Raw genomic sequence first — 26,629 nt, 5'->3', positions numbered from 1 at the left:
AGGGAGGCTCAGAATGTCCCTCTTGCACTGGTTGTTTCTTAAGTAATTTTAATTCCAAATAATTAATATGCCATTGAGGCACAATTTAGGGTAGCCTACTGTGGACCCCCTACACACAGTTTTCTTCACTGAAACATCCCTGGAAGATTCACATATTAAAAGCAGAGCTAGTGATTATGAGGAGAGAAAATAGGTTAGTAGAGTTCTCCATTTCATTGAAACTTCTTCTTACTTCAATTAAACAGTTTTATCTCCTTTCAGGATTTAGTCATGCAGGTGGGTTCTCAAGGCTTGGCCTATGTTTCAAGCAATCAGGCATTTAATATGAGGCATGTCTAAGGAAACAAAAGAAAAACAGAAGTTGATAAAAGGAGCATATTCCCCAATGATCATAGCAGCACTATTTACAATAGCCAAGACATGGAAGCAACATAAATGTCCATCAACAGAGGAAAAGATAAAAAATATTTATATACAATGGTATTGTATATAAATTGTATATATATTCACAATGAACAATTAGGCATTTACAAAAATAATAAAATAATGTCATTTGCAGCAACATGGATGGACCTAGAGAGTATCATACTAAGTGAAGGAAGTCAGACAAAGTAAGAAAATATTTTATGATATCACTTAATCACTTATATGTGGAATCTTTTAAAAATGATACAAATGAACTTACTTACAAAACAGAAATAGGCTCAGACATAGAAAACAAATTTATGGTTACCAAAGCAGAAAGGGGTGGTGGAAGTGATAAATTAGGAGTTTGGTAACAGATACACACTACTATATATAAAATAGATAAACAACACAGACCTACTTATGGCACAGGGAACTATATTCAATATCTCATAATAAAATATAATGGAATATAATCTGATAGATATATTACTTTACTGTATACCTGAAACTAATACAACATTGTAAATCAACAATACTTCAATGCAAAATTACATACATAAAAATATATTTTTAATTACATAAAAATTTAAAAAGAAATATATATCAGTCAAATAACTAAATGAAGAAAATTATAACTCAGTTTATTTGAGCCCAAGGTGCAGTTAGTCAGAAGATCTCTAGATGTCAGAACTGAGGTATCTTTCACAATTTAAAATGTCTTTGGTGATGTCATCAGGTGTTCAGGTAAAATTTCAGAGTGGCTCATACAGGCATGAGGATGGTTTAAATATGAGTGGTGTGACAGTTTCTCTGAAGTTTATATACAGTTAACAAGTTTCAGGAAAAGGAAGGTTTTAGTTTGAGAGTTTCTGAATTCTGAAATCCAGCTGCAGGTGTTCAAAGGGCCCAGAGAAGAAGGTCTGAGGTATCTGGGGACAAAAATAGTGAGTTTTCCTCCAGGGTTATAGACAGAGCAGCAAAGACATTGCTGGTAGCCTATTTTCACATATTCATAGGCATCTACCCAACAATATCTATTTACAATTTGAGTCATCTTAAATGCATTATGGTTGGTGAAGAAATGTCAGAAAATGACAGTGGAATTTGGCAGGGAACTGGGAAGGACCAAGTAGCTGCCTTGGGTTTTGCAGAGCCCTGACTGCTTAATTTACTGAAATTGCTTATCCATCCTTATTTCCCTGATTAAGGAGCAGACTGTTGTCATGTGTTATAAAGACATCAGAATGGCGAAAGTCTAGAGTGGGTCAAGATGGTGGAATAGGACCTGGGGTTCACTTCTCCTCAGAAGTACATGAAGAATACATCTGCAAGTGGAACAGTTCACACTGAGTATCTGTTGAACACTACCAGTGGACCTCCGACACCTAAAAGGACAAGAAAAGATCTCCACATAACTAGTTAGGATAAAGAAGAGAAAGGTTAGGAAATAAAAAGAGGAAACGGGATGGGATCCACACCACTGGGGTGGGAGGCTAAAGGAGAGGGGAGGTTACTGCACACAGGTAGGAACCCTCACTTGTGGTGAAATATGTTGAAATAGAGTGGTGGTGGTGGGGGTTTCAGGGGCTATCACAAGAAAGTACAGTGGCCCATCTTTGGCAGCCAGGACAGAGAGAGACTTGCACAGATGGTCTGTACCACAGTCCTCTGTGCCCCAGCCTGAGACAGGTATCTGCCAATGCTGGCAGGTGTTGAGTACTGAAGTGTGGGGTTAGAGAGCAGACCTGGGGAGATGACTGTTGTTGGCTGTGCAGAGAGCGTGTGAGGGGACAGGAATGAGGAACTCTGAAGCTGAGTATTCTCCTGTAGGAAGCATAGACTGCCATGGAAGTGAGGCACCATTGTTAAGTTGTGTGCAAGGGGCTGGGCCACCATCACATCCTCTCTCTCCACACACCAGCCCCTTCCTCTGTGGACACTGGGAAGGACTCCTAATAGAGCAAACATGTGTGCTCCAGTCATTGCCAATTCCTGTTGGGCCCAGCCTCCATGGGCAGTAGAGGGGGAACACATAGGAGCGAGCCTGCACACCCCAGTTGTGGCAGCCTTATCTCTCTCTCTCTCTCTCTCTTGCCTGAATGAGTGTGCACCACATTTGTTGCCACCTTGTCCCCCTCACACCTGAGCAAGTGCTAGAGCCCCAGTCATAGTTGCCTTATCTCCCTTCTGCTTAAGCAAGCATGCACACAAGAGTAGGTTGCCAACTATCGCCCTTCCCACCTAAGTGAACAAGCATGTCCCAGTTAGTCACTACCTTTGCCTACTCTCACCTGGGCTGGGGGCAGACACCTGAGGGTGACCCACATTCAGAAGTGGGGACAAAACCAAAACTGAGACTCAGGGACTGTGCAACTAAAGAAGAGGAACTGAAATCTCTCTGTGCAGCTGTATAAGACATGGATTAAACCCCTGTGATCAGCCTGGTATATCCTACAACTACAGAACATCTGAATGGACAATAAGTGATCCCACAACTGAGATAGGTATAAGTTCATCAGCAGTGGACACTGGGGACAGGTACACATGAAAGTGGGGTCAGATCAGAGTCTGAACTGCCCTCACAGTGCCAAAGCAGATCCAGACACTTACCTAGAGGTCTTGAACAGCTTCCTGGGGACATGGGGGTTGGCTGTGGCTCACCATGAGGACAAGGACACTGACAGAGAAGGCCAAAGGAAATTGTTTTGTTGTTTTATTTTATTTTATTTATTTATTTAATTTTTAGAATATATTTTTATTTTTCTATTATATTTTATGTTTGTTTTAGTTTTTTTGTTTTTGTTTCTCTGTGTTTTTTTCTTCTTTTTCTGATTTTTGGTTTTGAGGAGGTCTTTTATTTTGCTTTGATTTTCTTTCTCTTTTTTTTCCATTTTTCTTGTTGTTTTGCCATGTTTTTGGTGTTTATTTTTTTGTTTTCTTTGCTTTTTTGTTGTTGTTCTTGTTTTTTGTTTTTGTTACTTTTGTTTCTATTGGGATATTTTTTTGGTTTTGTTCTTTTTTTGTTTTCTTTACTTCTTTTGTTTGTTTTTGGGGTTTTGTTTTTATTGTTTGTCTTGGTTTTTGTTTGTCTGTTTGTTTGTTTACTTTTATGGGGTGTTGGCTGCACCATGCAACAGCAGTGTTTTTGTTCCCCAGCCAGGAGTAGAAGCTGATCCCCTGTGGTGGGAACACCAAGTTCTGGCCACTGGGCAACCAGGGAATTCCCATCCCAAGGGAATATTTATTGCATGAGCTCTCCCAGAAATCCCCATCTTGACACAAGGGACCCAACAGCCAGCAATCTCCAGCGTTGGGTGTCTCAGACCCAAGAACCAGCAAAACAGGACCATAAGTTCACCAATCAGCAGAGTGGCTACCTAAAGTAATATTAAACTCACAGACACCACAAAACAGACTCCTTAGAATGACCCTGCCCAACAGAGAGATAAGACCCAACTCCACCTATGAGAGGGAAGGCACCAGTCCCTCACACAAGGAAGCCTACATAATACCCTGGACCAAACTCACCAAGCAGGAGACAGATACCAGAAGCAAGAGGAACTATGACCTGACTGCCTGCAGAAAGAAGAACACAAACACAGTAATTTAAACAAAAAGAGATGACAGAAGAATATGTTGCAGATGAAGAAGCAAGCAGAAAATGTACAAGACCAACTAAATGAAGAGGATGTAGGCAATCTACCTGAAAAAGAATTCAGAGTCATGATAATAAAGATGATCCAAGATCTCAGAAATAGAATAGAGGCATGGATTGAGAAGATAAAAGAAATGTTTAACAAACACCTAGGAAAACTAAAGAACAAATAAACAGTGATGAACAATACAATAAATGAAATGAAAAATACACTAGAAGGAATCAATAGCAGAATAACTGAGTCAGAAGAATGGATAAGTGATCTGGAAGATAGAGCATTGGTAATCACTGCCACAGAGCAAAATAAAGAGAAAAAAAAAGAAAAGAAATGAAAACAGTCTCAGAGACCTTTTGGACCATATTAAATACATCAATATTCGAATTGTGGGGGTCCCAGATGAAGAAGAGAGACAGGATATGAGAAAATATTTGAAGATATTATAGGGGAAAACTTCCCTAACAAGGGGAAAGGAAATAGTCACCTAAGTCCAGGGAGTACAGAGAGTCCCATACAGGATAAACACAAGGAGAGGCATACTGAAACACATATTAATCAAACTAACAAAAATTAAATACAAAGAAAAAAATACTAAAAGCAGCAAGGGAAAAACAAGAAATAACATACAAGGCAATCTCCATAAGGTTATCAGCTGATTTTTCAGCAAAAAATCTGCAGGCAAGAAGGGAGTGACAGGGTATATTTAAAGTGACAAAAGGGAAAAACCTACAGCCAAGAATACTTATCAAGGCTCTCATGAAAATTTGATGGAGAAATGAAAAGATTTACAGACAAGCACTAGTTAAGAGAATTCTCCACCACCAAACGAGCTTTACAACAAATGCAAAAGGAACTTCTCTAGGTGGGATCCATAAAAGAAGAAAAAAAACTAAAAAAAAAAAAAAAAAAAACTAACCCCCTCCAAAAAAAGAACTGAAAATAATAAATGACAATATGAACATAAATATTGATAACTTCATTAAATGTAAATAGAGTAAATCCTTCAACCAAAAGACACAAGCTGGCTCAATATATACAAAAATAAGACCCATATATATGCTGTCTACAAGAGACCCACTTCAAACCTATGGATACATACAGACTGAAAGTGAGGGGATGGGGCTTTCCTGGTGGCACAGTGGTTAAGAATCTCCTGCCAGTGCAGGGAACATGGGTTCGAGCACTGGCCTGGGAAGATCCTGCATGCCGTGGAGCAACTAATCCTGTGCACCACAACTACTGAGCCTGCACTCTAGAGCCCACGAGCCACAACTATTGAGCCTGCGTACCACAACTACTGAGCCTGCACTCTAGAGCCCACGAGCCACAACTATTAAGGCTGTGTACCACAACTACTGAAGCCTGTGCCCCTAGAGCCATTGCTCCACAAAAAGAGAAACCACTGCAATGAGAAGCCTGCACACTGCAATGAAGAGTAATCCCCACTCACCACAACCAGAGAAAGCCCACACACAGCAACGAAGACCCAATGCAGCCAAAAATAAATAAATTAAATTAATAAATTTATTTTTTTTAAAAAGTGAGGGAATGAAGAAAATTATTCCATACAAATGGAAAAAAGAAAGCCTGGAGTAACAGTACTCATATCAGACAATATAGACTACAAAATAAAGACTGTTACAAGAAAAAATGAAGGACACTACATAATGATCAAGGAATCAATTCAAAAGAAGGTATAACAATTGTAAACATATATGCACCCAACATAATAACACCTCAATATATAAGGCGAATGTTAACAGCCTTAAAAGGGGAAATCGACAGGACACAATAATAGTGGAGGGTTTTAACACCGCATTTTCAACAATGGATAGATCATCAAGACAGAATATTAATAAGGAAACAGAAGCCATAAATGATGCATTAGACAAGATAGACTTAATTGATACTTATAGGACATTTCATCCAGAAGCAGCAGAATACACTATCTTCTCAAGTGCACATGGAACCTTCTCCAGGACAGATCATGTCTTGGATCACAAATCAAGCCTCAGTAAATTTAAGAAAATGCAAATTGGATAAAGAATCTTTTCCAATCACAATACTATGAGTTTAGAAAAAAATAGAGGACAAAAAACTGTAATAAAAAACAAAAACAAAACCGAAACAACAACAAGAAAAAACACAAACACATGGAGGTTAAAGAATATGGTACTAAATAACCAATGTATCACTAATGATATTAAACAGGAAACCAAAAAATACCTAGAGACAAATGACAATGAAAACATGACAAGCCAAAACCTATGAGACAAAACAAAAGCAGTTCTAAGAGGGAAGTTTACAGCAATAAAATCCTACCTAAAGAAACAAGAAAAATCTCAGATAAACAACCTATCCTTACACCTAAAGAAACCAAACAAAGAAGAAGAAACAAAACAAAAAGTTAGCAGAGGAAATAAATCATAAAGATCAGAACAGGAATAAATGAAGTTGAAACAAAGAAAACAGTAGCAAAGTTCAATAAAAGGAAAAGTTCATTCTTTGAGCATATAAACAAGGTTGATAAACTTTTAGACAGACTCATCAAGAAAAAAAGGGGAAGGCTCAAATCAAGAATATTAGAAATGGGATTCCCTGGTGGGGCAGTGGTTGAGAGTCCACCTGCCAATGCAGGGGACATGGGTTCGTGCCCCAGGCTGGGAAGATCCCACATGCCATGGAGTGGCTAGACCCGTGAGCCATGGCCACTGAGCCTGCGTGTCCAGAGCCTGTGCTCTGCAGCAGGAGAGGCTGCAACAGTGAGAGGCCCATGTACCGACCCCACCCAAAAAAAGAATATTAGAAATGAAGAAAGAATACTCAAATCGTGAATATTAGGGAGGACTCAAATCAAGAATATTCTTAGAAATAAGAATATTAGAAATGAAGAAGAAATTATAGTGGACACAACAAAAATACAAAGGACCACAAGAAACTACTACAAGAAAATGTTTGCCAATAAAATGGACACCTGGAAGACAGGGACAAATTTGAAGAAAGGTACAATCTCCTAAGACTGAACCAGGAAGAAATAAAAAATAGAAACAGACCAATCACTAGTAATGAAATTGAAAATGTAATTAAAATCTTCCAAAAAACAAATTCCAGGACGAGATGGCTTCACAGGTGAATTCTATCAAACATTTAGAGAAGAGCTAACACTTACAGTTATGAAACTCTTCCAAAAATGTGCAGAGGAAGGGACACTCCCAAGCCACCACCACACTGCTACTAAAAACCAGACAAAGATATCACAAAAAAAGAAAATTACAGATCAATATCACTGATAAACATAGACACAAAAATCCTTTGCAAAATACTAGCAAACTGAATCCTACAACACATTAAAAGGATCACACAACTTGATCAAGTGAGATTTATCCCAGTGTTGCAAGAATTCTTCAATATATGCAAATAAACCACCGTGATATACCACATTGACAAACGGCAGAATAAAAACAAGATGACCATCTCACTAGAGGCAGTAAAAGCTTTTGACAAATTAATCATCCATTAATGATTTTAAAAAAACACAATTCTTCAGAAAGTGGGCTTAGAGGGAACCTACCTCACTGTAATAAAGGCCATACACAACAAACCGCCAGCTCACATCATACTCAATGGTGTAAAAGTGAAAGCATTTCCTCTAAGATCAGGAGCAAGACAAGGACATTCACTCTCAACACTTCTATTACACATAGTTTTGGAAATCCTAGTCATGGTTATCAGAGAAGAAAAATAAATAAAAGAAAACCAGTTTGGAAAAGAAGTAAAACTGTCACTGTTTGCAGATGACATGATACTATACTAAGAGAATTTTAAAGATGTAACCAGAAAACTACTAGAGCTCATCAATGAATTTGGTAAAGAGGAAGTGTACCAAATTAATACACAGAAACCTCTTGAATTCCTATACATTAACAATGAAAGACCAGAAAGATAGATTAAGGAAACATTTCCATTTAATATTGCATCAAAAAATGACAAAATAACAAGTAATAAACCTACCTCAGGAGTCAAAATACCTGTACTCAGAAATCTATAAGATGCTGATGGAAAAAGTTAAAGATGATGCAAACAGATGGAGAGGTGTACCATGTTCTTGGATTGGAAGAATCAATATTGTGAAAATGGCTATATTACCCAAGGAAATCTACAGATTGAATGCAACCGTTATCAAATTACCAAGGACATTTTTTCCAGAATCAGGACAAAAAATTTTACAATTTGTATGGAATCACAAAATACCATAAGTAGCCAAAGCAATCTTGAGAAAGAAAAATGGAGGTGGAGGAATCAAGTTCCCTGACTTCAGACTGTACTATGAAGCTACAGTAATCAAAATAGTTTGGTATTGGCACAAAACCAAATATATAGATCAATGGAACAGGATAGAAAGCCCAGAAATTAAACCCACGCACCTATGGCCACCTAATCTATGACAAAGGAGGCCAGAATATACAATGGAGAAAAGAGAGTCTTTTTGATAATTGTTGCTGGGAAAACTGGACACCTACATTTAGAATAATAAAATTAGAACACTCTGTAACACCATACACAAAGATAAAATCAAAATGGATTAAAGACCTAAATGTAAGGCCAGATATTATAAAACTTTTAGAGGAAAACATAGGCAGAACACTCTCTGACATAATTTGCAGCAAGATCTTTTTCTATCCACCTCCTAGAGTAATGAAAATAAAAACAAAACTGAACAAATGGGACCTAATTAAACTTAAAAGTTTCTACACAGTAAAGGATATCAAAAAAACAAAAAGAAAACACTCAGAATTTAAGAAAATATTTGCAAACAAAACAACCAACAAGTGATTAATCTCCAAAATATACAAAGACCTCATGCAGCTAAATATCAAAAGAAAAACCAAACACCCAATCAAAAACCAGGTGGAAGATCTAAATAGACATTACTCCAAAGAAGATATATACATGGTTAAAAAGCACATGAAAAGATGTTCAATATCACTAAGTATTAGAGAAATGCAAATCAAAACTACAATGAGGTGTCACCTCACACTGGTCAGAATGGCCATCATCAAAAAATCTACAAACAAGAAATGCTGAAGAGGGTGTGGAGAAAAGGGAACTCTCCTACACTGTTTGTGGGAATGCAAACTGGTATCATCAATATGGAGAACCGTAGGATGGTTAATTAAAAAACTGACAGTAGTGCTACCATATGATCCAGCAATCCCACACCTGGGCCTATATCCAGAGAAAACCATAATTTAAAAATATACTTGCACCTCAATATTCATTACAGCACTATTTACAATAGCCAGGACATGGAAGCAACCTAAATGTACATCAACAGAGGAATGGATAAAGATGTGGCACATATATACAATGGAATATTACTCAGCCATAAAAATCAACCTAAATAATGCCATTTACAGCAACATGGATGGGCCTAGCGAGTGCCATAATGAGTGAAGTCAGAGAGAGAGAGGCAAATATATCATATCACTTATATGGGGAGTCAAAAAAAAGTACAAATAAATTTACCTACAAACCTGAAATAGAGTTACAGATGTAGAAAATAAACTTATGGTTTACAGGAATAAGGGGGGTAGAGGGATAAATTGGAAGATTGGGATTGACACATACATACTACTATATATAATATAGATAACTAATAAGGAGCTGCTATATAGCACAGGGAATTCTACTCAATACTCTCTATGGCCTATATGGGAAAATAATCTAAAAAAAGACTGAATATATGTATTTGTATAACACATTCACTTTGTGGTACACCTGAAACTAACACATTATAAGTCAATTATACCCCAATAGAATTAAAAAAAAAAGAATTGCAAAAGTCTGGTGATAAGAGGTCGGGGTTTTTGTTTTTTGGGTTTTTAAAAATGTTTTGTTTGTTTGTTTGTTTGTTTGTTTCCACAAATTGAATGGGCTTCATTAGCTCTGCATATTCTGTTGTTGTTGATGCCTTTACAAGAAAGTCACCTGAGGCATTTCCCTAATACTCAGGTTCAGTCCTTTAGTATGAGCTTCAATTGACAACAGACAACATTTTACACTGGGACATGTAAGATTTCCAGAAATTTCATACACTTTCTTGAACACTTATAACAAATACCTATACAGCACAAAATAAAGAAGCCTTAATATTATTTCTCATTTGATAACACCTCTCATGTAATTTAATATATCAAATGTGCCTAATTAGTTTAATACCTGTCTTTTTATAAGGAGAGAGGTGTGAACTATAATATTGCCTGCCATATTAGTAAAGAAATGACATTGTAACCGTCAAGCCACCACATTACAGTCACAGCAATGGTGAGTCTTAAGGAAACTCAGGATAGAAATACGATGCCTACCATGCATCTTCCTGTACATAGAAAAGCACTAAATTCCTTATCCTGAGATATCTGCTTTTCTTTTATTAATAGTAGTCTTTTGATTTTCTGACTATCTCTTTTGTTGCAAAAACTCCCATATATCCTGGCTTCCTCCATCCCTCCCACCTTGTCTCCTCAGAAGTTTCTCAGCATTATCTGAGATGATGTGTCTCTGGCTTGAAGTCCTCAGAATGTGTACTGAATAAAACATAACTCTCAACTTTTAGGTTGTGCCTTTTTTTTTTTCCAGTTGACAGAAAGATAGGAAAACACAGGATCCTGTTTACTTACTCCAAGTTACTTCTAACTAAAAAGGCTTCATTTAGAATTTAATTTGGGGGAAGTTTGTCCAAAATATCAAGAACACTTAGTGAACTGCTTAATTATTCATTTAGCCAAATAAGAAATAAAACTTTAATTATAGAAGGTTATATAGTTTTGGACAAAAGTTAGCTCTTTTAATATTGAGAAGACTAGTTTTACATAAGTAATCATAGACCTGATAAAAACAATAGAACATAAGCAATTATTTTGACAAGACATAGATCTTAGCTAATTTTTTTTCTATATAGGTTACTTAGAGGTAAAGACAATTTTATAATCACTTATTATCACCAGCAGACAAACAGAAAAAAAAAATGTCCTTTTAACAGAGAGAAAACCAAATTTCAGTTTATTTTTGACATTAGACTCAATTACTTCATTACATTTATTCTAATTCTTATCCAGTACTGACTATAAGCATTTAGAGTAGGGGATCCTGAGAGAAAGGGAAAAAGGAATGTCTTTGTTGAAATTTAAAAAACCCAATTTGGCCTCAGCCATTTTGTGATCTAAACCTGGCTGCAATGCTTGCTCTTGAACAGGTCTTAGTAATTAATGATCTTAAGGGAGTGAATGCAGAAACTAGATAAGAGCAGTCAAGAAATAATAGTGCAGCCTTGAGGCAGCGTTCTGGGTCCTCAAGGGATATACACAATATATTTGAGTTCAGCAGGAACTAAGGCTCCTTCCCAGGTGGAGGATGGAATGAACCCACCTGGCTTCAATCAACTTGGACTCTGTTCAAGTTGGACCTTTCTCCAAATTCTATGATGAATTCCAATCTGCTCAAGCCCCCTCATGAACATGCATGTACCCTTAGCTTAAAACTTCCCCGGTTATGTTGTTTCGGGAGACAATGCTTTGGCACAATGCCCCGGTATTCTCCTTACTTGCTACTAGGAGTAAATACTTCCTTCTCCCAATCTTTGTCTTGGTTGTGTCTATTGGCTCAACACCCAAAAAGAGGTGAACCCAGTTTTTGAATAACATGACCACACATAAAATTTATTTCTAAAGATTTCCTTTTCTTCACAAACCTTATAAAACTCCCTGTTTCCATTTTAGTTTGTCCCTTTATTTTTTGTTTGTTTGCCAGATTGTTTTCCTATTAGAACTCACCAGCTTTGGGATGGAATCACTTTCTTTTTCCTTAACAGATTCATCTCCTTACCTTATACATTTTCTTACTCCCAAAAAATATCCTATTCAATTATTATACTTGGCACATTTAACTACATATATTAATTAGAACTCTTAATCTTATGAAACTTTATTTTAGTAAAAATAAATAATTGTTTATACAATTGTAAACTTATTTACAAAATAAAGATACAAAATATATTTACTAATAGAGCCAAACATACTTAGCCTCTCTGTAATAAGAGGTCAAAAATAGGTAAACTTAAACTAGTTAAATAATTACTGTTTCAGTGTTTTATCTTACATGAAAATAATCTGGACCATCAATGAATTCCCATCATTTAATTTAACTTAGGAAAGCTGTAAGGTTTTAAGTTACCAAAATATTTGGGGAAACTATTTTTAATAGATATCACATAAAACATAATTTTTCTTAAAGAGTTGACAAAAGACTCTTATTTATATCTATTTTATTATTTATGAAAATTTATTCATATAAAGTTAATTTTCTTGCTGACAAATTTTGTAACAGAGATAATGATGCCAAAACTCAACTTTTCTGTACACTGGTGTCAAATCAAACTTTGGAGACAGAGTTTTGTGTGAAGTAGAAAAGAATAGCTTTATTGCTTTCCCAGGCAAAGGGGAACACACTGGGTTCCCGCCTGGAAAAACTATGTGTCCCAACCGGGGAGGATTTGGTGAGGAGTTTTATAGTAATAGTTCAAGGGTGAGGTTACTGAGAAGATTTCGGTCTGTGGGGTACTCAGGTGGTTGATCTCCTAATCTTTTTTTTAAAAAACATCTTTATTGGAATATAATTGCTTTACAAAGGTGTGTTACTTTCTGCTTTATAACAAAGTGAATCAACTATACATATACATATATCCCCATATCTCCTCCCTCTTGCATCTCCCTCCCTGATCTCCTAATCTTTTTGAGTTTCTCTGGACCCTTTAATCTTGCCTTGGGTCGTTTCTTGGCTACTCCTCCCTTGATTAGAAACTGTTTGAATCTGCTCTTTGGAACTCAGGGAAGGTCGTGGAGGCTGGAGTCTTTCCTCCAAGAAATGGGGGACAAAAAAGTCTTCTGTGCCCAGGACCCCGCAGGGTCCTCCTCAGTTTCAGAATCGTTTGTCAAGGGAAAAGATAGATTTTAAAGTTCTTCTTCACAAAAATTAAAAGACTTTAGCCACTTGAGCAAGTAACTTAATTTATTTCAACTCATTTTTAAACTAGTGTGTTTTTTATTGTACCTGACTCACAGCTAAAGTTTTAAATAAAAACTATGAAATTTCTAATTATGTCTGTCTGTATGTCTGCATGTGTGTGTTTTAAATATGGTTTCTTCCTGCCCTTAGGTATTACTGCCAAAATTGATTTGTAAATTGATTTATATTTAATTGGATTTAAGAAAAGTAAGGGTCTATATAAATTCTCAGAAATAGAATAGAAACTAACTCAAATGAATTTAACATACTTGTGATCTCGGAACATATTTGATAATAAAGTCAGACGAGGTTTGTTTAATTAATTAATACACATATGTCTTTAGAGTTATAAACATTAAATATAATACTTTTACTGTGGCTAGTTTTGCTAAAAGTTAATAAACATGTTATTGAAAGCAAGGAAGACCTTGTGGGGCTCCTGGGCACGAAGCCCTTTTTATTTCTCATTTCTTGTAAGATTCCAGTCTCCATGAACTCCCCTGAGTTCCAAAGGACAGATTCAAACAGTTGCTAATCAAGGGAGGAGCAACCAAGAAACCACCTGAGACATTAAAGGGTCCAGAGAAACTCATCAAGATTAGGAGATCAACCACCTGAGACTCCGCATACACTGTAATCTCAGCAACCCAACCCTTGAACTGTTGCATAAAACTCCTCATCAAATCCTACCAAGTTGGGACACAAAATTTTTCAAGGCAAGAGCCGACTGTGTCCCCATTTGCCTGGCAAAGCAATAAAGCTAACCCTTTCTATTTCACCCCAAACTCTGCCTCTGAGATTTGATTTGGCACCACTGTACAGAAAGGCTGAGCTTTCAGCATTAATTTTGGCAACCTATGTGGGGCCAACTTGGGGACGTTCCCAGGGGGAGGGTTCCCTGGATTGATTGGGAGCTCCGAGGTTTTCTCCACACCAGCCTCCTTTGAGAGACTGGAGGGTTAGAGAATTCCTTTAGAGGTCAGATCATGGGGGACCCTTGCCTGGAAAGTCGAGCCCCAGTCTTAGCCAGTCCACCATCCCTGCAGCTAGAACTTCGAGGCAGAAGTAGGCAGCAGAAAATGGACTGCCCTAGCAGCTGCCAAGGCCATCTTTGCCTTGAGGACATTCCTCTCTTCTTCCTACCTAGACTGCCCTGGACTTCCTACTCTGAGGAATTATTTTGAGGAAGCAGAAATGATACAGTCTGATGTTACAACAGCTCTGCCAGAATCTGCGTAAGTACCCGGGAGTGCACTCTCAGACTCCTTCAATCTTGTCCCTCTGAAGAATTTTGGGTTGCTTCTCGGGATTTTCTGTTTCAGAAATCCGAATGATAAGGTGCTGCTTGGACTAAGGCCACGGGCTAAGTGGGACATGGAAGCAGTCATTTTGAGCTTTGTGGGGTCTGTCTTTGCCTGGCATAGAGCTTGTGTCTTCTGGTGCAGGTTTGGTTCTGTTTCCAGTCCGTGCGTGAATATTTTTTGATTGACTATAGGAAGTGCTACTTTAATTCCATCTGATAGTCCCCTGCCCCCGGGGATAATTAAGGCAGACTGGTCAACCTACAACTATAAATGTATGACAAAGAACAAAGGAGTGAGACCTTATTATAAACTTGTTTGGCCAATGCACATTCTTGACAATGAGGAAAGGTGGTCTTCAAATGGTAGCCTAAATTACTATCTATTCTCCAGCTAGAGTTGTATTTTCTCAGGAATAAAAAGGCTGTGAATTATCTCTTCTCCATCTGGGTTAGCCACTCTGGGCTCTCTGAGAATCAACTCTGGATTTGTTCTCTTTCAAGAACTGAGACGATCTATTGGAAGCCTTTGTCTGGGAGTGAAAATGGAATTTTAAAAATATACCTCCTGTGATTTTCTGTCTGTGTGGCCGTAGCTTATCTGTCATTTGTGGGGGGTTTTGTATATTGTTTTGGGGTGAACCACTCTAGCTTGCATAAGGTGGGAAAATTCTACCTTCTCCTTGTGAGCCACTTTGAGTCCTCTGTCTGGGAGTGGAAATGGAATCCTTGGGCTACACCTTGTCTTACCTTTTGTTTGTGGGACCATGTTTGTTGTTGGTATGTATATGTTTCAGTATTTGCATTGACTGGTTGAGACATCTTTGGTGAATAAAAGGGCTCTTGTGTGACAACACCAGTGTACACTTCCCTATTGCATCCGGCTTTGCCTGTGGCCGAATTCTGGTTTTCCCTTCTGCACGAGCTTTGTTATGGGTGACCAGAGCTCTGTTCTGTCTTGTAACTGGGTCCCCCACCCAGGTTACTTTTACAAAACTGGTGTATTTTCACCTATGTCCCCATAAAATGGAATTGTTATTTCTCTCTCCTATGCCTGGGTCCTCCAGAACATTTATCTTATCCAGACCATCTCTAGTTCCTGAGACTAAAGAAAAAGATGGGGAAAGAAATATTTTTTAAACTCACTCAGAAAAACTGTGAGATCTGTGGTCTATCTTTAGGTAAAAGTTAACTTGTAAATGAGCTCTATTTAACTGACTTTAAAGTAAGTGCTTAGAAATGAAATTTAAATTTAAATTTAAATCTAGAAAATTGGCCAAGATAAACTTTAGGACCACATGATCTCTGAAATATTCAGTACTGAATTGATGTCTGCTATTGAAAGTGGCTTAAGCTTGTTTGTTTGATTAATATAGAGTCTTTAGGGTCATCATTGTTAGGTAATGCAAATGAGGCAAAATCTTTTGGGTAAACTCTTAGCAATAATTGTTTTAGGAAAGTCTGCTTAAGAATAATCTCTTCAGCTACTTGGTAACTTAAAAATTTGAGTTACATTAAATAAGTGAAGTTTATTGAATAGGTAGGACATTTCCAAATAAAATAAGATACTGAAACATTAATTACTGAAAACTGATTTGCCTTTGCAGGAAGACTAAAGGTATTTAGGATACTAAATGTATTTGATGCCACCCTGAGATATTCTCTGTAAAAAAGCACAAGTTTTTAGGTATGTGCATGATCAGGATTTTCTAAGATTAGATTAAATCTAGTTTGGTAAATGGATTTTGCTGTGAGTGAGCCAGGGCAAGACCGGATTTAGTTTCTCCCTTCAAAATTTTCTTCTTGGAATACTGCTTTTCATAACAGCTTGTGAGTTCCTTTGCCTTTAAGTGATCTGTATTTGCTGTTGAAATCTCTTTACTTTGGTTAAATGAATGAGTATTGTTTAGCTCTTTCTAAAAGTTCCTTTGATCTCCAGCTAACTTTGAGATGATTCAGAGAGCCCCTGAGGCACCTCAGAGAGAAATATTTAACTACAATTATTTGGTATGTTCAGTTAAAGGTAATAAGTTAAAGTAAACATAATTCCAGTTATTGTAAACAAGTTTCTTCACCAATTACATTGCAGTCAGATGTTTAACTGTGCCCTTTTAAGTCTTTCTGTCGTTTACAGATAATTTTTGTACTCTGATGCCTTTGCAAATGTGTTTCATTTTCAAGAAGACTTAGGCAAAGGACCTTTTGACAAATACAGGTCTCTGATAAATTCTGAGCTAGTAAAAATCTTAATGAAGAATCTGATGGCCTCATAATATGTTAAATATGTTAACAAAAGGATTAGTTGCTGAGTGAGCTGGTAAATAATATTTATGGATTTTCAGAAAGAAGGAAGTCCTTCCCTTAAAGATACTAATGACTTGGAGCAATTGGGTAAATTATACCTCTGTAGATAAAATTGAAGTATTCTCCTTTTGTCTCTGCCTGGTCCCTCTGGAAATTGGAAACTCTTGAGTTCTGAGCAGCCTTATAATGTGAATTAGAAAGACAGTCTCCTGGAATATGTAGGAATCTTGATATTTGGGGGAATTCTGTAAAAGAGAAATCCACCAGGGCAAAATCTGATGGCAGACCTTTGGCATGGCTTTCTGGGCCTCTAGAGGGCCTTTTGAAATTTAGTCTGAGGATCCTTTTGAGAAATTACACCAGAGTCAATGTGGAGGAGCCTATCTGGTCCTCTACAGGCGGAGGAACAGACATTTTGAAAACAAATATCTTAAATTTGGCTGTGTTCGATGGATACGAGGGTCATTTTAGGAGAAAAAAATAGGATTATGTTTCAACAGATATAAAGTTATAGTTCTGTTAATTGAAGTCTGTATTTATGAAAGTTATTGTGTTAAGTACATATTTGCCCTGATGTTTAGGAGGAAAGAAAATTTACCTAGTGAAGTTATCAAATTACTCATGATGTATCACTGTTTATTTTAGGTCTACTGCTGAAAGTACATGTACAGTGCTTGTGTGACAATTGGGTATAAGTGATCAAATGTCTGGCCTATTAAGCTTTCCCTCATTAACATACCTCTGAGCTTGCTTACCATACCTGATGAGTTTTCCTCCTATGTGGATTAACTAGGCAAACATAAAGGAGACCTAGAAGTGACAGACATGATCTATACTCAGAGCAAACAGCTGAATCACCACAGCATCAATGGACAGATATTTTGGTCATCAATGTCTTCTATTGAAAGACTTGCAATCAAAAGGGGAAATGAAAGAAAAATATCTGCATGTATTGAGGTACGAGGAAGTCACTCTGGCTTATACATGGTTTAACTTTAAAAAGAGGCCTGTTTTGTGGCTTTTCAGACATGCATTGCACATCTACTTGACACTGAGGAGGGGAACAAATTTGAAAGTCAAAACAGCATAACAATGGTAAAAATAGGTGACCATTGTGAATGTGATTTCAGCTGCATTTCTGTATTGTTACGAACTTGAATTTTCTGGGCTATGTCAGACTCTGGATGCCACAGCATTTAAAAATTCTTCCACTCTCTTTGATGAGGTTGAATAGAGGGCTTCCCAGCTATAATGGAAAAAGCATCTGGAGTGGCAAAAACCCTTCTTAAGGACGTTACTCCTAAGTAGACAGCCTTCCCTCTATTATTCAACATGACAATGGATCTGCTTTCATCACAGAAAAGCTAAGAAGACGAATTACACTCTGGGGCAAACTATCCCCAAGCTATGCCAGGAAACTCATCTAAAATGGAACAAAGTCTTGACGACTGCTCTTCTCTGTATACTGGTGGTCCCTAGGAGTGGGCCATTCTTAGCTCCAAAGAGTAAAGAAAGAGAAACATTTCTACACAGGAGGTAAAAGTTAAGCAGCATGTGCAACAGATTGGTCAACTGTTAACCGCGATGCATGAGTTTATTTCCCACAGGTCTCTCCCTCACCTGGAAGCTCCCTTGCATCCCTTCAAAGTAGGAGACAGATGCTGCTGCAAGTATGGAAAGAACAAGGACCTGAGCAGCAGTTTGAAGAGAAATGGAAGGGGTCCTGTGACATTCTTCTTACTCTTCATGCCTCTCTAAAATTGGCTGGAGTAAAACCATGGGTACATCACACTAGAGTAAGAAGATTAGCAGAGACTGAACAGCCAAGCATGCCAACAGCCAGCAAACAGACTCCCAAAGTGGAAGTGAATATCTTGCCCCTTGGGATACCTTTAAGTGTAAGGTCGGATCTTAACAAACGGCACCGCGAAACAGAGGAAAGCTTCAAGTGAGCTTTATTAGGGGGCGCTCCCAGGCGAGGTTCACTGGTCCGAGAGAAAAGGGCCCGGGCGAGGGTTGGGCAGGATTTTATAAGGGAAGAAGGGAAAGGGGTGTGGTGAATCTGGGAGGGCGCAGGGTATTCCTTATTTGGTGGTCTCTCGGGTATCGTGGCAATATCTGGTGCCGGTTACATCAGTCTTGGGACCGCTAGTCCCGCCCCTCGAAAGGCGAGAAGGCTGGGACGGGTGGAAAGTCCCCAGGTCAGTTCCTGGAACTGGGTGGTCCGGAAAGTCTCCAGATCAGTTTCTGGAACTGGGTGGTCCGGAGAGTTTCGGTCTGATGCAACTTGTAAATCTGATGGCATTCCCCTGCCTCAGGCCAGTTGACCTTACATCCCGACATCTTTGGTGTAATGGGGCGGCGTTCTGATCTCTGGCTACTTCATGCTGAATGGGGGCGTCGAAAGGGGAGTCGGGCGACCAGAGGTCCGAGGCTTAGGGGAGACCAGTGGGGGGGTTTTGTAGGAAGCAAGGTGTAAGGACCGAGGAGCATTTGGTTTGTGGCCACCCGAGAGACTTCCTCCATGCGCCTGAGAAGGAACCTAAGAAAACAAGGGGCAAACATGAGCAAGATACAGATGAGAATTAAGGGGCCTAAGATTGGTGTTAGCCAGGTATAGAGGGTGGATCGCCACCAATCGAAGCGATGGAGGGCGTTTACGTTGTCATCGAGACTGATGTTGTTGTCCTGTTGTCCTGTTTCATTGATGTAATAGCAGCATTCCTCCTGTAGGAAGAGGCAGATACCTCCTTTGTCGGTCATCAGAAGATCCAGGGCTCGACGATTCTGGAAAGCGACTCGGGCTATGGAGGTGATTTGGCATTGGAGAGAGGAGATGGAGGTGACGGAGGCTTCAATGGCTAGCTGGAGTTTATGTTCTAAGTCACGGGATGTTGAAACACTATGTGTTAGAGCTCCCTCTCCCCGAGGCCTGCAGCGGCTAGAGAGATGCCTGCGACCAGAGGAAGAAAGATATCTCTTTTCCGTCGGGTAAAGGGCGGCGTGATTAGCGAGGAAAATTCGGCTTGGCTATATATTCGGCTTGTGAGTTGTGGGACGAGAGTAACGGGGATACATGGGAAGGGGGAGGAAGAATTGATCCCTTTTGTGAGGGAACTAGTGCACCACAAAAACATGCCTGGTGGTGCTTCAGTTGATGTGTTTACCGTGAGGGATGAGTTGCAAAGCAACCCAATATCAGCTAGATTTGGGTGGCTGCTGTAGATTTTTTGATTCAAGGAATATGGGGAATTGTAGGTGGAACTCCTGGATGCGGGACAGGCCAAGGAGGGAGAGGGAGCCTTGTGGCCTAGGAGGTCGACCAGCCGGTGGGAGGAAAACATGGTTAGTTGGTGGGCCAGAGTCAGTTTGAATGTTTGTATGGTCAGTTCGGCTGCTGCTGCTAGGGCCCGAAGGCATGGTTGCCATCCCCGAATGGTTGGGTCTAGCTGTTTGGAGAGGTAAGCCACAGGGCGGTAGGAAGGCCCTACAGGCTGGGCAAGGAGTCCAGTGGCTATTCCGGCCCGTTCATCCACAAAAATGTGAAAAGGTCAGTTTGGTTTGGGCAGAGAAAGGGGAGAAGATATCAGAGCGTTACGGAGGGTGAGAAAGGCCTGTCGAATGGCGGAAGGAGAGGTGAGGGGTCCTTGAGGGGTTTCTTTAGTGGCTAGATATAAGGGTTTAGCGAGGAGAGCAAAGTTAGGGATCCAGTGTCGGAAAAATCCTATAAGGCCCACAAAGGAGAGAATTTGTTCCGCTGTTTCCGGAGGCTGGAGTTTGTGGATAATCCGGGTGTGATCGGCTGTTAGACCTTTTGTGGTAGGGGTAAGGTGGAGCCCCAGGTAGGTTACAGAAGATACAGGTAACTGAGCCTTGGCTGGGGAGACCCGATAACCGCAAGAGCCAAGGTAATTGAGGAGATCTGCAGTGTGTTGTCTTGAGAGGCTGAGAGATGGGCTACAAAGGAGGATGTCATCTACATATTGAAGGAGTGTGCTGGGGGTAAGGGAGCAGGAAGTGAGGTCCCGTGCCAGCGCCTGACCGAAGAGGTGAGGACTGTCGCAGAAGCCCTGGGGAAGAACTGTCCAGGTGAGCTGACTGGACGTATGAGTATCCGGATCCATCCAGGTAAAGGCGAAGAGGAAATAGGAGTCAGGATGTAGGGAGATAGTGAAAAAGGCATTTTTGAGATCCAGAACCGTAAAGTGGGTTGTGGATGGGGGGATATGGGAGAGCAAGGTGTATGGGTTTGGTACTACTGGGTGGAGAGGAATTATGGCCTCATTGATTAGTCAGAGGTCCTGGACCAGGTGATAATCCCCAGAGGCCTTGCGGACAGGCAGGATGGGGGTGTTGCAGGGAGAGTCAGTGGGGATAAGGAGTCCCTGGTTTAGGAGTCTGGTGATAATAGGTTGTAGGCCCCTAAGGTGAGTCTCAGAGATGGGAAATTGGGGCCTTGATGGAAATTTGGAGGGGTCCTTTAGGCGGATGAGGACGGGGGAATGGTGTGTTGCTATTATGGGCTTAGAAGTATCCCAGACTTGGGGATTGATTGGGTTCGGTGTGATTGGAAGAGGGGGAAGGAGGGGGAGGGTTCTAGAGACAGGCTGAGAAGAGGAAGCAGGAGTTGGGAGGAGGGGACCTTAGGGTCAAGTCTAACCAGCTGGAGGGAAAAGGACATCTTGGCCTAGCAAGGGAACTGGGCAGGATGGTATGACTAAGAAGGAACGAGTAAAAGGGAGTCCTTCGATATGACATGGGAGTGGACCGGTCTGGAGTGGGAAGGATGGTTTACCATCAATACCCATGACCGAGATCTGGGAAGGAGAAACTGGCCCGGAATAAGTAGGCAGGACCGAATAGGTAGCCCCCGTGTCCACCAGAAATGAGATGGACTTACCCGCTACCTGTAGCGTTACCCTGGGCTCGGCGAGGGTGATGGGGGCCGTCAGTCGTCAGCCACTCCCAGCAGTTCGAGTGGTAATGCCGTTGGGTCGGCCCGCCCCCCCGCGTGGAGACGCTGAGGGAGGGCCAGTCGTAGGGCAGTCACTCTTCCAGTGGCCCATTAGCCCGCAGCTGGGATAGGGCTTAGAAGCAGGTCGGGGATTGGGACATCGGCGAGCCCAGTGGCCTTCTTTTCCGCATTTGAAGCAGGCCCCCGGCGGGGTTGCCTTTTGCGGACCCTGTGGATGCTGTGATCCATGGGAGATGGCCGGCCTTAGGGCGGCTACAAGAGCTTGGGTTTGGAGGGCCACCTTCTGGTGCATCCGAGCCTGTCGGCTGGATTCTGCCAAATCCTCACGGCCATTGTAGACTTTAAAGGCCATCTTTACCAGATCTCGAATAGGGGTTTGAGGGCCGTCTTCTGCCCGTTTTAATTTCTGTCGGATGTCCGGGGCTGACTGGGTGATAAAATGGGTGGCTAGGACCGCTGCCCCTGCCGGGGTGTCGGGATCCAGCCGGGTGTAGAGAGTTAAGGCCTCTCTGTAAGGCGATTGAGAAAGATAGCTGGATTTTCGTTAGGTTCTTGGGTTATCTCTTTTAGTTTTTCAAATTGACTACCTTATGAGCGGCAGCCTGCATGCCAGCCAGGAGGCATTGGATCATGAGGTCGCGTTTACGACGGCCATTTTGGCCATCCTGATATGTCCAGCCTGGATCGGTGCCAGGTACGGCAGTCGCTCCGACAGGCATGGAGTTGTCGGTAAGGTGAACCTGATCTGCATGGTTTCGGGCAGCAGTTTGAATTCTTTCCCTCTCGTCAGGGGTCAGAGTAGAAGATAGGATCAAAAAGATATCGTGCCAGGTTAGATCGTAAGCTCGAGAGAGGTAGCGAAATTCTTTGATGTAGCGGGAAGGGTCGGCAGAAAATGAGCCTAATCCCTTTTCTATTTGAGAGAGAACTTGGAGGGAAGAGGGAGCATGAACTCTAACTAATCCTTCCGCTCCTTCTACCTCCCTCAGAGGGCAGAGGAGATTTGGATCTTGGGAGTCGTGAGAGCATGTATATGCACTAATTGGCGAAGCAAGGGCCGTGGGAGGAGAAACTGTTGAGGGAGGCGGGGGATCGGTTGGATGGGCCGGAGCGGGTTCGGGAGGAGGAGAGACCACTTCAGGGTAGGGTGGAGGCTGGAGAGGAGCTCTGGAGGGGGGAGAGGCGAGAGATTCGGGTGGGTCGGCTAGTGGAGAGGTGTCATCGTCAAAGGAAATTAGGGGCTTGGATGTAGGAGATGTCTGTCTGGCAAGAAGGATCTGGGAAGTGAAACAATCGACGCAGAGGGAAGGGCGGGAGCGTAAATACCAGAAGGCCTGAACACAGGGGACCTCGGACCATTTGCGCGTCCTGCGGCAGTAATTATCTAGATCACGGAGGATGTTAAAATCGAAAGTCCCTTCAGGAGGCTATTTTGGATTGATTGTCTAGAGGATATTGTGGCCAGGCCACAGTGGAATAGAAAATAAGCCGTCGGCGACGGGGATCTTGGGAGAAACCGAGGGCTGTAAAATTGGCTAGGAGACACCCCAGGGGCGTCTTAGAATCTGGTTTCGATTGTGAGGTTCCCATGACCCCCAGTCTGTCCCTGAGTGAATGGAGAGGGAGAGAGGCGTCCCTGGTTTCAGTCTCCAATTCACGGCAGGTCGGAGGGCGGCCAGGCAATTGGGACGTTTCCACAGTTGCCCGAGGCCCGGAGAGCGGACGGAGGAGTCCCTGACGCGGCCGCGATTAGGGACAGGGAGTCCGGTGGGTAGGGACTCTGGGGTTCGGAGGGAACAAGGGAGGGGCACTTACCCCGTTTTCTGCCGGATCGGGTGGATGAGTAGAGGTTCCCTGGGTGTCTCCTGGGGGAGGGAAGGAGCGGCCCGCGCGGTAACTCGCGAGGCTTGGTACCCCTCCCGGGTTTCGGCACCAAATGTAAGGTCGGATCTTAACAAACGGCACCGCGAAACAGAGGAAAGCTTCAAGTGAGCTTTATTAGGGGGCGCTCCCGGGCGAGGTTCACTGGTCCGAGAGAAAGGGGCCCGGGCGAGGGTTGGGCAGGATTTTATAGGGGAAGAAGGGAAAGGGGTGTGGTGAATCTGGGAGGGCGCAGGGTATTCCTTATCTGGTGGTCTCTTCGGGTATCGTGGCAATATCTGGTGCCGGTTGCATCAGTCTTGGGACCGCTAGTCCCGCCCCTCGAAAGGCGGGAAGGCTGGGCCGGGTGGAAAGTCCCCAGGTCAGTTCCTCGAACTGCGTGGTCCAGAAAGTCTCCAGATCAGTTTCTGGAACTGGGTGGTCCGGAGAGTTTCGGTCTGATGCAACTTGTGAATCTGATTGCGTTCCCCTGCCTCGGACCAGTTGGCCTTACATTAAGTATTTGTTCAACAAGCAAAATAAGAGTTCTGTTCTTTTATCCTTTCTCGTACCTTTTACCTTTCCCCACAAAATTATGGATTCATATGTTAAATATTTTGATAATTCTAACTGGGTCTTCAGGATTGCTTTGGTGGCTCTTCCCCTCTTCCAAACCATTCCCCTTTCAGAGGATGGTTTAGAAGCAACTGGCTACAACATATCTCTTCAAAGTATCAGGTCCGGACTGGGTTTCAGGCTCATTATTAAGGAATTGAGATCTTAATCCTATAAAACTTAGATCTGGGCCTTGAGACTCAAGTATTATTAATTCAGTTCCTATTCTTCCAAATTTAGGCAGGACTATGCTCCATTTTAACAGGAAGTAGCCAGAGCAGTTGACACCCCATTCCTGAAAGATATGGGGAGAGATAACACCAAAGTGGGGATTAAAACCTGTGTCTACCTAGAACTGAGTTGTTCTGCCAAGTTTATGATTAACATCTCTATCCAAAACAATTATTCCCTTTCTTGCCCAACATCTATTCTCCTCAAGATTGAGGAGTATCAAAGAAAAGGGGGGAGTGAAGGGCCCGGTGTGTCTCCTGGGCACAGAAGCACTTTTTATCTCTCATTTATTGTAGGCAAGATTCCAGCCTCCATGACCTCCCCTGAGTTCGAAAGGGCAAATTCAAACAGTTGCTAATCAAGGGAGGAGCAACCAAGAAACCACCTGAGGCAAGATTAAAAAGTCCAGAGAAGCTCATCAAGACTGGGAGATCCTGCCACCACCTGAGACCCTGCACAAACCGTAATCTTCTCAGCAACCCCACCCTTGAACTATTGTTATTGAACTCCTCATCAAATCCTCCCAGGATGGGACACGAAGTTTTTCAAGGCAGGAGTCGACTGTGTCCCCCTTTGCCTGGCAAAACAATAAAGCTATCCTTTTCTCCTTCACCCAAAACTATCTCTGAGATTCAATTCAGCACTTGTGTACGGAGAAGTTGAACTTTCAGCATTGATTCCAAGGAGGCTGGTTGGGTAAGAGAGTCCTTTAGTTATTCGTGTTTTAAAAGACCTTTTTTTTTCTTTCTTTCTTTTAATCTTAGGGAATTGGAACTTCCCTTCTTAGGGAAGTCTATCTACAAAAGAGTTACCTGAGAAGACCAGTTAGAACATTTACATCTCAAAGATACAAGGAGAGAAATGTAAGCTTTACCTAGAAAGACTTCTGATCCTTTAAGGTCAAACTCTTGGAAAAACTGTTTTTGTTTGTTTGTTTTTCAGAATGGCCATAACAGTCATAGCCATTTTCATCAGGCCATTGGATGCCATTGTTACCTTCTGTGGGGAATCAATCTCAGTGTTATAAAAAGGAACTTCAAAGAAAGATGGATAGCAAGGAGAAGGCATTGCAGTGAACATTTAGAGGAAAAGAATGAGCAGTGGGAGAGAGAGAGGGACAGAGAGAGAGAGAAGAGAGGAGAGCTAGAAGATTTTTCTAGTTTGGAAATCCTTTTACATACTTGTGAGTTAGTTTCTCTGAAAGAGGCAATAACGTATACATCTGAAGACCTCGAAATACCAATTGAAATAGGCTTCCATCTAGTCTTACATCCTATTTATTTGCAGATAAACTGTTCACATAAACTAATGGAGGAATTTAAAAATTGTCCCTGGTTGACCATTTTAATTGTAGACCATTTCAGGAAATCTCACTCCAGCAAGATACTCGCAGAACTAGGGCCCATAGTTCATAAAATATGAATTTCCCCAGAAGTCCTAGGAGTAGGCTATCCTGCAGTTTTGCCCTTACAGAATGAACTTCCCATGTTTCAAGAGTAATCACGCACCAGAGCAAATTTGGAAATGAAATCCCAAAGGTCATCCAAACAAAACGAGAAACGAATCCCAAAGGACACTGAGGATAAACCCTGAAATATGAATCTCCTTACAAGTGCTAGAGACAGAAATACTTGAACAAAAGACAGATCTCCTACCAAGTGGTAGAGCAGAATATCTTCCCCCATGGAGAAAAGATAAAAGTCGACATCTGGAAACACCCAAACAAAACCTTAACCTCAACCAAAATGTGAGTTTTGGATCCAGGAGGTACTCATGCAGCAGCCCTGATTCAGCTGGAGAGACAAGCTGGACAAAATGGGTCTGCATAGGTACATTACACCAAATCTGAAGAAACATTGGATAACCACCAAAGGTTGCTCTGGATCCTATTGACTACACCAAATAATGTTAGCCAAGAATTCCAGGAGTGGAGCCTTGCTAAAAAAAAAAAAAAAAAAAAAAAAAAAGCCTTTGTTTAGGCTTTGTTATGATAGCAGCCCTGGAGATAGAGATCCAAGAAGACCTCAAATTTTGTTCTGCTAGACTACAAAATGATGGAGACTAACAAAGGTTAAAAACTGCAAGGTAACTTTGTTTGTCAAGAATTTATATTGGAACTGGCAGGAAATGAAGGGGTTTGTTAAGCAAGAATTGGCTGGGGTTCAAAATGAAGCTTTGTAGTCACATAATTTTGAATGGGGAGGGGGACTTTAAACTACTAGG

This window comes from Mesoplodon bidens (assembly GCF_964165515.1).
Source record: "Mesoplodon bidens genome assembly, chromosome: Y".
Classification (NCBI taxonomy): Eukaryota; Metazoa; Chordata; class Mammalia; order Artiodactyla; family Ziphiidae; genus Mesoplodon; species Mesoplodon bidens.
This window is presented reverse-complemented; position numbering follows the sequence as displayed.